The sequence below is a fragment of the Crocodylus siamensis genome, chromosome 8, assembly GCF_052110815.1.
Source record: "Crocodylus siamensis isolate JL-2025a chromosome 8, ASM5211081v1, whole genome shotgun sequence".
Taxonomy (NCBI): Eukaryota; Metazoa; Chordata; order Crocodylia; family Crocodylidae; genus Crocodylus; species Crocodylus siamensis.
The window spans coordinates 13,072,400-13,085,126 of record NC_143402.1 but is presented as its reverse complement, the minus strand read 5'-3'; positions in this window follow the sequence as shown (position 1 = coordinate 13,085,126).

The window sequence follows — 12,727 nt, the reverse complement described above, 5'->3', positions numbered from 1 at the left end:
ATAAAAGGGGCAGCCTAGGCTGACTCAGGGGAGAGACCAGTGAGGGACAGCAAGGAAGGAGCTTCACAGAGATGGCAAGAGCTGAGCCAGCGGGGCAGGAGCAGTGCCCCAGAAGAGCCTGGAAGAGCAGGACCTGCAGGCAGCAGTGGGACCCTCAGCAGCATGGCTTGTGGCTGGCAGGAGAGGCTCCCCACTGGGCTCCAGGATCCCCTACGAGAGGCTGCGGCCAGCAGGAGAGGCTCCCCCTGCTCCAGGAAGGATCTGAGCAGCGACCTGAGGGGTTCCCAGCTCTGCTTCCAGCTCCTCCAGTCAGAGGCCAGGCAGCTCAACGTGAGGCCGTGGCTCCGGGAAGGTCAAGACCCCGAGCAGGCTGGCACAGTGCCACCAGTAGTGGCTGTCTGGCACCGTTCTTGCCTATCATGTGGGAGATCTGGGTTCAAATCCTAGCAGAGGTGACTTGGGTAAGTGAGATAACAAGAAGCAAATCTTCTTGCAGTGGAAAGGGGCCATTGTGTTTGCTCCCCCTCCAGGTACCAAGGTCCTATATTTCCTTGTCATTTGACATTTTGCATTTTGTGTCTTTTTTATATTTCACCAACTCGTATTGTTTGTTCTGCTGTTTGTGTTTTATATTTTGTTAACCCTGGTTTTTTTGTCAGTGATTGTAAGTGTCTAACCTTTGTTGAATCCTGCCCCCTTGGGGCATTGTAGTGTCTACTATGCCCTCTGATTTATGCCTGTTATGTTCCCAGTATTAAAAGGTATATGGTTAAGTCCCCATGGGTGGTCTGGCTCTGCTCTGTAGGGGGAGGAGAGTCCCTACACCTCCCACAGTGCTCGTGAACCTGCTTTGATCCCTTCAATTGGAGAGGAGGTACCTCGTGGAGTACCGCCCGGGTTACACCTGTTTCCCACTACATCTGGTAAATCAGGCTTCATGCACTTTGTTTTTCTCCCTCCACTTCCCCCTTCCCCCACCCCCCACGGATCCCAGAGTCTGTAGAGAGCAATGCATGATGTATAGCATGAAGGTGGGAATAACTGTATTGCAGAGGGTTTTTTACTCCTTAATAGGTAGGAGCCCACAGAAACTCTCCCTAGGTTTTAGCCTTTATCTGTTGCCCAGGGTACCAGACAATAAGAAATCCATGGCATGAATAAATGAAGCCACAGAAAAAAGAACATGAGAGAATGGACTAATGCAGCACTTCTGTAGCATGTAGTGACAGAAAGAAGCTGGGCAGGGAGAAATCTTCAGAGGAGACATTACAGCTCCACAGTATATTCTAACAGAAGTGTGAAGGAAGCTACAAACCCTTAGACTGCTGTTCAGAAATGTCAAGAAAGCTGTAATGCACCAGAAACATTGCTTGAGAAAGGCACCAGCACTCTAGTAAGCTACTCCTGTGTTACTCATTCTGGGTGAGTCCTGGACACATCCAGGTCATTGCAAGGATGGTATTTGCTTGCTCAACAGTACTGCCTTCTGTGTGTATTCATAATGGTGCCTGCAGGATTTAGTGACAAAAGTAATTAGGGTCTACATTTTATTCTTCGTAGTACTGCAGAACCAAGAAAGCTAAATGAGAGCAAAAGCCAGATTCTATTCTCGCTCTTGAATCATCAGTAGCGTTCTTCAGTGCCTTCCAATGGCAGGTCCCGCTTTGTGTGTGTATTTATAACTGAACAGTTCAGAACTACGGTACAGGAAGCTAATGGATGACAATCCAGGAGATAAAGACATGTTCTACATTATCAGCCCCTACCACAGTTTCATGTTTGCTTATCCCGTTCCCCACTGAAGACGAGAATTTGACAGTATAGAGAACTCTGTACAATGTCTTAGGATCCCTAACTATGCCATGGTTTCCATTTAGATCTGTTCCATAAGGACAGGCAAAACTCAGGGCATAATTGTAAGAAAATGGGGTCACACAGGAATGACATTACAGTTGATCCTTGTGGTGGCTGAAGCTTCAAAGCAGTGATCTGGGGGCTGTTTTGGTTAACAATAACCTGTGAATGCAGGGAACTGAGCTTAATGGCCTATGAGTCCCCTTCAAGCCCTAGTTCCCTACAGTTCAAGCCTGCACTCTTTTGGTCTTAATGCTGGAGTTTTACCAATAAGAACAAACCCAGGTTGACCTTCAGCCTCTTAAGAGAAATTTGCAGCAAGAATAATAAAGAACAGAAAGGACTTTACTTGGTGTCTGTACAAGGAATTTTGTCTGGCACTACTGAAAAATAATAAGACTGTAGCATGCCAGAGTGCTATTCAAACAGTCACGTTTCAGTGCAGCCTATTTTTTCAGAATGAAATAAATTTGGGGTAGCAATATGAGCACCCCCAACGTGCAATATATGTGCGTGGCGACTATTAGAAGGCCAGATCAGTTGTTTCTAGTGAGATAATGAAACAGATAATTTTTTTGAAAGACAGAATTACCATCCATTGGTATTAATACTTTTGTTTTGGGGTTCCTTCTCTCTTTTGTGATGATGCCCTTTTAGTTTGCCAATTACTTTGCTCTTCAGTTCTTTTCTTGTAATATGAAAGGGATCTTGATTTTTTCCCTCTTAATTCTTTGTTCTTGATGTCACAGAAGGTGTTAACATTTGCTACATGTGTCAGGATGAAGTCTTGTAAAACTACAATGGCAGTGCAACTTGGCTGCTCTTTGACGAATGTGTCTGTAATTACTGTTCCATCATGGCCCTTTAAGACAGACAGCTGTTCTTTCATTATCAATAGTTATCTCCTATCTCCTGGCATCTCCATTCTCTTCTCCTCCCCCCCACCCCCAAGCATTTTAAAACTTCATGTTCTGTAATTCTTTTATATTTTCCTTTTAAAAGGTATGTTGCAATGTTCAATACGACTTGCCATCTCTCTCATTGTATTTTACAACAGTCTCCTTTCATAAGTTTTATCACTTCTAATTTCTCCATATACAGTATGCATTATCATCTTTGTGTGCATGATGGGGTGAAGGAAAAAGCAAGTTACAGGGATTTTGCCTGTACTTCATCTCTGCCATTGTTCTGCTCATTAAACTTTCTCTGCACCTTTTTGTACAATTTTCTTTTTATTTTAGTTAATCTTCATCTTACCTTTAAACTGGATCTGGCATGTCACTGCTCTGAAATGTAAATGAAGATTACTTCTCTGCATTGTAATCTCTTAGATAAAATACAGGTACCCTCCAAATAAATCAGTCTCATTTTTTCAATCATGTAGTTGTTTCCCTGTCAACTTTGTCGACTCTTTCTTCTCTGCAGAGCTTTTATGAATGGCTACACATAACTTGCTTGGGCAGGTTAGGACAGAAGAATGCTTTGTACCAGGGACTGGAGGAAGATTTCTCAAGGATGAAGTATAATCCTATAAAGAATTTAGCACACTGGTGGTTTCCAATGACATTTTTGAATTGCATGCCTCCCATGCAAAATTGGAGTTCAGTCGTCTTATTGCAACATTTTCCTATTTATAAATTTTTAAATATAGAAAAATGCATGTATCACATTTCTCTGAGCAGGCACTATACATTTAATATTATAGATTACAGAAGACAAAAAAGCAATTCAAGGCATTACATATTAAACGATTTGGGGAAATTTTATCTCAGGAAAAAAATATCCTTTCTTACCCAGTGTCATCAGACAAAGGCTTGACAATTAATCTTTCTGTTATGTTTTGAAAGTTCAGAGTATGAGGATGAGCAAAATGAGGAGAGCTTTCTGCTGCTAGCTGGCAACTCTGTAAAAGAGCACATCATGAAGGAAGAGAAGAAGGATGGTTCAAATCTTGCTTAATTACAAAAATCTTTGGCAAGTTGCATAACCCCAGGCCTTCAAAGATCTCACCGGGCCTTAGTTCTCTGCCTTGAAAATAAGGATAACACTGCTTCTCTACCTCACAGGAAGTGTCTGAGGTCAAATACAATGAAGACTGGGAAGTGTCCAGATATTGTGAGTGTAGGGGCCAACTAAATACTTAGCATGAATAGGGAGTGAGTGGAAGAGCCTGTAGGGGTTGCTGCTTCTGTGTCAGCAAAATGAACCCATGCCAGGGAAAAAGGAATCTAACAAAAAGGGGGTTTGTTATATTTGTCCACAATTTCTACAGTGGTGATTCTTCCAAGATTTTCTAGGGCACAAATGGCAATGCCTGCACTGTTGGTGTGAAAGTAACTCATTCAGGAACAGTTCCATTGGATCTAAGCAAAACATTTTCCCATGTTAAATGAATTAGCAAAAGGAACTAGACAGAAAGAAAAAAATAAATAATTTCTGCCCTGTGCAAGCAAAAAGTCTTGCTGAAACAAAGGAAAATTAAATCCCTGATTCAGAGTGACTAGCTGAACAGAAGAAGCTCTTCAGTAAGATGAAACAGAATACCCTAGGCAGGACAGCATAAATGTCCGCTGGAAAGCACATACTCCCCAAAGAAGAAAACTCTCCAGAAATCAAGAACCAAGATAAAGAGCACAAAGAATCAAAGCACGTATTAAGGATATTAAAATCAAATCATGGAACAAAGATCCTAATTCACAAATAAGTACACTTGTCACTTATCAAAGTGCTCTGCAAATATAACACATTTCTCAATGGAAATATTAGCACTTCAAGACCACACACACACACACACACACACACACACACACACACACACACACACACACACACGGCAGCAAATAGATATATGCCAACTCCTCATCAGTATGTTGCATCACTGTCAATTAGAAAGCACTGCCAAACACAATAGTGCACCTAAAATCCTTTCTCACAAATGGCCTGATGAGTGAAATATTGGCATGCCTTGCAGAAGCCTCACTTGAAATATTTTGACTGAATTCCATGAAAGTCCTGTGAAAATATGGTCAGGGCCTATAAGAAACAGAGAGTTCTATCCAGAAATCCTTTTAACTATATAAAAATGATTTCCTTTTCCACTTGCATTGCTTCATTAATGCTGACTTGACTTCTTAGATCTCCTCCTAGTATCAATTTTAAATGACTGCTGTTAATTTAAAAATCATGTATTGTAAACAAATTTCCTTGCATATTAGTATTGATACCATGTAATGCTACAACTGAAATAGTTTTAAACATCCAAATGCACCAATAACTTGTTCTGATTTTACTCCAAGATAGCTGCATTGGTTTAAATGGAAATCGGATCCCCTGTAAAACTGAAGTAATACAATGGTAAATCAGGACCCCAATTCCCTTATCACTATAAAGATGCTCTGTTTATTTATTTACGCATTGACATTATTTTAGATTAGACAAAGTCAGTGACTTGCTTGCCACTTTGGTTTATAGCTTTACTTTCAGGTTCTCAAGGCTACAGTGAATAATACAAAAAGAAATTATTTTTATGATAAGAAACGCTTGTGTTTGCTGCGTAATATTTGGTTCTATTTTTAAATTGTGGTTTTGGGCTTAAGGTTTATAAGAGTATATTTGTATTACTAAAACTTTGTGCAGATTCCGTTCAGAGCATTTATATGTAAAATTCCAGGTGATGAGTCTCATCATATTTTACAGCTGACCCTTTTTCAAAAGATTACCATTTCCGTGCATGGCTGTGTGCACATACATGTATGCACAGAGAAAACATTGTAAATGATGCTGAATGGATCCATGTAAGATGGATTTTGCAGACCTCTTCAATGTATAGACATTAAGGCCAAGTACAGAGATTCAAAAAGGCCGAGGCAGAATTGACCTAAGTTATTCAGTTTTCTGTAAATGAAGTTTAGATCGATAATGAACAGTTTAGATTGGAAGCAAACAGAACACGTTTGCCCCTTGGTGGGAGAGCAAATCTTAGACCAGGTTCCACGTTGTTTAAATCAGTCGGTGTACAGCAAACTCCTGTTGTGTGAGGGGTATAGATCAGTTTTGTGCACCAAAACTCTGTTCTGTTACATGTATAGACCTGTTTCTGATTATACCTTTAGTGGTATAAGTGATTTGCTGGAGTTTTACATAACAAAACTTTACAGAGTGCAGTGGCAGCAGGGTTGGACCCTGCTATGTCAAGTAGGTTTTAAATGAATTGTCCTTTGTTATAAATGAAAATTAAATATATTAAATATATCATTACCTAAAGAGACAAATTGATGCCTGTCATTGCATTGAGTTCAATCTCTCTACATTAACTCCTAGTCTTTAAGGCTATATAGAATAAACTGCCAATGCTTTTCATTAAGACCCCAATCCTGCTGAGACCTGAATACGTCCTTAGAAGTTTTGAGTGCCCTCCACTCCCAAATCAGGATCAGGTCCTGAAAATGCTAACTTGCTGATTTCAGTGACTTATTCAATATTTAAAATGGTAGTTTAGAAACGTACTCATTTTTCATGTGAAGAAAAGGAATCTGATGAAAGTCTACAGGGCAGTGATGTGCCTTAGAAATCACTCTACTGAAATGAATTACTTTTTTGACTGAGTAACTTCAGGAGGCATTCACATCAATGTGGTTTATAACGTTTTGGGAATTTAGAAAAGAAAATTGACAAGACTTCTGTGAAAAATAGCAGCACAACTTCCTTGTGACTAGATAAACTCTGAGATACACATTTCTTTATTTAAAGATGAGGGAAGGGACTGATACGTTCCATTCAACCTTTTTAAGGGGATCAATCTTACTGAAAACCATGGAGATGCAATGGTATTAAATGTTGAAGGAAAGTATGATGTTGAATTTGGAGTTCAATCTAACAGATATGTAGCAACACGTCAGCACTAGTTCCTTGACATATTACTTTGAGTAGATGTCCTTTGCAGGCGATCATCTAACTCAGTCCATTTAGCAGCCCATTCCTTGCCTTTGCTTTTGCAAGAGCATTGACATTTGCCCTTCTTATTTCTGTAAGCAGCCACACAAATCCAATAGACTGGGTCCAAGTATGGAAAACAGCAGTGTCATAAAGCTTAATTTCAATAACAAGCTTCAGCAGCTCAGAAAATGCATACCCTTCATTCCTCTTACAATGAAAAGAAGTATCATTTAGCCTCTAACAAGGAAAGGGGTAATGAGTTAAAGATTTAGTGTTCATGTTTATAGGAGGGCTGTGCGAGGTTAACCAATGCGGTGAGGCTTTAAAAAAAGGGAGGGGAGGGGGGACAGGACAAAATCTTTTCCAGTTAAATTTTGAAGTTGAAAATGCATTTGTTTGAAATAACTTGATCCTAATTCACGGTATTGTAAAAGAATGCAAAAAAGAATCACGGTTCGAGTAAATCCGCCAGGCAAACATTTGTAAATGTTTAATACAGGTAGCTAAACATAGAGAAGTTTTAAAAAATTATAAAAAATGATTAATTTATTGCTTTATTGCCTCTGATACTTCTCTAAATATAGCAGTAAAATGTCATTCTCAGATTTCATTTCTCATTAAAAGAGTTTAAGTTACTGTGCGAAAAAAGTTCCTTGTCACTATTTCATTATAATGTGGGGGGAAATGGAGACACAGGCCCGTGATGGGGGCAGGCCTGTCATCAAGCTGGGAATAGAAACCAAGTCCTCTGAACCTCAGTTCAGTGCTCTAACCAATAAGCTGTTTTACTTCCTTTCATAATACCTTCAACCCTTGACTAATTGATATTTGGTTAATTTTATCAATAAATAACTATCTGGATTATCCTGAACGGTTTGTACTTGTCTGCTCTCATTAATCACTTCCAGCGGGCAGTCTGAAAGTCCTCTTACCTGAGGACAACATGCCTGATGGGGAAGGAGCTCTTTGTCTGCACATTTTACTGAAAATCCTTCCTGAAGCATCTTCTTTCTCAGAGTTGGAAAAACTCCAGTATATCGTGTTTCTAGGCCTGCATGCATGAAGCTCTCAAAGATTTAGAACTACTGAAGTTTAAGATGTATTCAAAAGGAAAAAAATGAGCTAAAGCATAAGAGATGACATGTACATTTGAAACAGTCTTTAACCTGTTAAAGCTTAACAAGATCTGTACTATTTAGGATAATTATATTGCAAAATGCACTTCCAAAGGAGACACTCTCTTCTCCTTTATCCTTTGGTAGGACAGTGGGCCTCATCATTCTTCCCTCCTTCAAACTCTCAGTATTGCTGTATTTTTGCCATTTAGTATGATGTACCTGATTTATTTCATAACAGAAACTACTCACCAAAATATATTCCCATATATTTGTTCAGCCAGAGATATTAATCTGTCTCAAATAGTAAATAGGTTTAGGATCCTGTAGGCTTTTGCTTTTTGTGACCCAACAGTCTATTTTTAAGGAAGCATATAGCCCTTCCTAAGGCTACTGTGTTTTAGGTGAGCTGAATGGCTATTCCTTATGTACTTGAATTGTCCCGACTAGGGCTACTGACCTGAATCCAGCTTGCATCTGGCTTAAAAGAGAACTTTCCCAATTCTGCCAATCAGATTTGAATTACTGAGAGAATTGGAGTTGAGCTGAAGCAGCCTTGTTTTAGGACTAGATGCAGAAGAAAATGTGTCGTCTTCCATTCTGCACCGGATCTAAAGGTAGTAGATGCTCATTTTGAGGAAATGAGCAACCTGCCCAGGCTAAATCCCCAAGATTATGCTCTTCAGAGATGTGTAGCTACATTTTAAATGAGTTACGCTCACAGTCCGTTGAGGAAAAGAGCTGTCCCCCACACAGCACTGTGCCCCTAAAAGTACATACTGGCTTGCATCATTTTCACGAACCTAATTAGGCTGTACAAATATCAGAAAGGGCACCCTCTTTGAATGGCTAACAATCATGAGGCAATTCTAAATCACGGCATGTTCCTCGGGAGCACCAATGCTTGAAAATATTCCATGCGCTATCCGAGAGAGCATCCTATTTTTAATCCCCCCCTTCACACCGGATACATACATACTTGATATATTATTTAGAATTAATATGTTACCATATTTTAATGGTGAGACCGAATGAATATATGGACTAAAGAGATTAATACTGTTGATACAGAGTCATTAACTTTCAGAGCAGTGCGACTTAGGCTCTGTGCTGCTGTTAAATTTAGATCAACCTAACTGTAGTTAGGTTGCTCTAAATGCCCATCTATTCAGGCATTCAGAAGGGTGAAGTCAGGCAAAAATTGGCAGGCCTAAGTGAGTTCCCCTGAGGACGTGAGCTAATTTAGATCAGGAACCTTTTAACCCAATCTATAGAGCACCTGTGTGCATGTGATGCACAGCCTTAGGACTGGGAAAGCTCATTTGCTCAACTCAGCCCTGGGGCTGTGCTCTTCCAAACCCTCCCATCCTGACCAAGCTGCATTAACCCACTCCACCGCAGACCTGCCATCCCCCCTGATCCTGCCAAACCCACACACAAACCTGCTTACGTTGGTCTGTTTGAGTTGGTCTAATAAAAGATATCAGATTTAGCCAAAGAACCTTGTCTGCTCTGCCACTCACTTCCATTACACTGCCGGAGCAGCATAAAGCAATTTAAAAGGACTTATCAATGAGAATCGGGTCCAGTAACTCTAGGGCATTTTAGTTTCTATAAAATACAGAAGAATGAGTATTATTGCAACATTTGTCTGTGGCCATCTTGGAAAAATGAGAGTCAACAGATTTACAGTTCATGGAAAAACCAAAAGAGCCATGTATAGATTATCTTAGCTACACCACAATTTAAAGTTTAATGTGCCATCCCATATCCGTACACATCACTCGTTCAGTTTCACACACTTATCACATCGCCCAAAGGCTATTCCATGTTTAGGAGGTGTTTCTGCCTCCTTCCAGTAATTGCTTGTATGCAGACAAAGTACTGCTGATAAAAATTATATATCAAATAAATTAGATGTATGTCAGAAACATATAAATAATAAATTAAATACCAGTAAACTCATAAATATTACAGAAAAGAGCAATAGGTTCCAAAAGAATATTTCCCTTATAACTTCTTATTTAAACCACCAGGGAATGTTGCTGTTTAGGAGACGGAATTATATATTTCTGGGTATATAATGAGTCTAGCTATTAACCTTTGCTCCAGTGTATCTGCTTGTTGGCATACAGTACAGTAAACTTGATATAAGGGATTGCCCTTGCCAAAAATATTAAGGATTTAAATAAAAACCCCATACACAATTTATATTTTTTGCTTAATTACACAGGAGTTGATCCTCTGCTGCCTGCAACTTGTACAGGCATTATCCTGATGCAAAACTTGATCGTATCAGAACTTTTAGTCTCCTATTGTTGTTGCATTTATATGCTCTCTGCATAGGTGCTAATGGCAAGGTTAGAAGCAAGGGACAATCCAGCTTTTGTAGTCAGGTGCCTTTCCTAAGCTCCATGTGTACATACAGCAACAGCTGTCATAGAAAGAAAACTTTAATATCTTACTCATAAATAATGGACCAAGGATCTATTAGTATCACATTCAGGTGCACAACTAACCCTAGCTGCTGGAGGACATGCATCTCTTCTGGTTCACCAGTAAGGAGGTAAAATTGCCTTTATTTACACCTGCTTTACAGAAATCTATTTCCATTGCCTTGAATTATAACTTCCACTTGAATAATGGAGGAGATTCCTTGTGCACCGATTCTTCCATCTTGAGGGCCAAAAAGGGATCAGCCTCCCTGATACCATGTGTATGCCCTAAATGCTGAGGGTCCAGGGTCCACATGTAAAGAAGGACAGAATCTGGTCAGCTGTGAACATGCAGGCATTGCTGCACCCGCTACTCCTGCAAAAAGCTAGTAGTCTGGAGTTTGGTGAGAAGTGTTGCCTGAGCCAGTTTGAAGCCCCAGGAATGTTTAGGTGGACTTTGAAGCCTATTCAATGAGGAGAATAAGCCCAATGTCTGTGGCCCACTCAAAACCACAGTGGGACACTTCAGTAAGGGGGCCTTCCCTGAGTTCACTCTCATAGACTTTCTCTCAGGACTGGATAACATGAGGCCACTTACTTTGTTGGAGTGGTTCCTTATTTGCACTAGTATGACAGCAGAAATGGGTTCTGTGTAAAGTTTGGTAGGCCCACCCCAGTAGGAGATGCACAGAGGCATACTGGTACACACCTGAGAGGGGAGGTGAGATAGTTTTGACCCACTTGGACACATACAGTGCTGCATGCAGAAAAGATGTTTCTACTATAAGAAGAAATACGCTGCATGCAGAAGTCTCTGCATAGCTAACGATAGGGTCTAACTTAATGCCGCACAGCACTATAAAACAACGTCACTTCAGAGAAGCCTGACAGAATGTGGCCCAAGGTGTACTATTAAAATACCTGCATAGGCATTTGTAATTTGTGATTCATTCAAAAGCAAGACAGAGAATTATCTAGACTTCAAAGGAAACTTTTCCGTAAAAGCCAAACAGTGTTAGAATGTGACAGTTTACAGCCCATTCAGAGACAATAGTTTGCTCTTACCATATTTCTGTCTTAAAGATGTTTTAATTCATTACTCCATTGGCTTCATATGTTTAACTTTTAGTACTTTGGATTCATGTCTGCAGGGATTCCAAAAGTCAAAACTGACATGTACATATTTAACTATTGTAACCACCCGGCAATTATGCTTAGCTGCAGCATTCTCCTCTAGTAGCCTTGCAATCTAGGAACTTCTGTGCATATTGGGATTTCTGTGGAAGTTAGCATTAATGAAATAGAGTTTTAAATTTCCCTAGGCTCAACCTAGACATTAAGAATATAAATGTAAATTAGTAGAGAAGAACTAGCAGCCTTGAATACTAACACTCAAATCACATTCTTTTTCATTTAAAATGTGATCAGAGATAGGGGAGCCAGCCCTCTCCACTTCAACTTCCAAAACTAACTTGAATAATTTTGGCAGTGTTGTTTATAGAAAAACAGCATCGTAACAAAACTTAGTAATGCCTTCATGGTTAGAAAACCCACCTAACATCCCTATGACTGGGAAATCGTGTTTATATGACTGTTCCATTTTGGAGAATTGCTTACAAGCCATCAGGTGATTCTTCCCTGCGTTTTATTTCAGAGACACTGGCCAACAAAGTTTAAACAAACCTGGCTCCTTCCCTGTAGCAGCATAAATTTAGTTGTGAGCCCAGATTCCAATCCACGTAGTTCTAATTTAATTGCAAGCTTGTAGTTAATTTTGAAATATTTAAAACAATCAAAGTAGGAAAACAGTTGCAGCTGAAATAGCAATTCCTGCATTCAGGCAGATCATGCTGTATAATATCTGATCGGCCTTTCCTTTCCCCTTTCCTTTTCCTTTTATTAGTTAAAACAAAAAGTCTCACTTGTGGTCTTGCCTATAAGCTAGATATTGCCTCCTGACCTCATATTCATTTTCATCGCAGTATGTGTTCACCTTATTGAAGAGAAATGTTTCACTATTTATTTTAGTTGACTCTTTGCTGCCATCTTCTCAGGCAATGGTTGTTGCCGGTAAAACAAGTGAAAATAAGATCACTAGAGAATGAGAAAATTAACCTTTTACATGTGAGAGTAGCTGCTTAGTATGAACAAACCATGAAGGCATTCCTAAGTTTTGCAAAGTGAAGAAACTTAGCCTGGCTGATTTATGTACTGAAAAAGAAAACCACATTACTGCATTTATTGATAGTAAACCAATTCTGTATTTCTGGAAATATTCTATTTTAAGCATTTGGCAATGATGAAAGTTTTTCTTATGGCCAATTTTATATCTTAATTTTAGCTGCAAATGGTTCATTTGTTTAGATGTAAAATGAATGCAGGATTCAA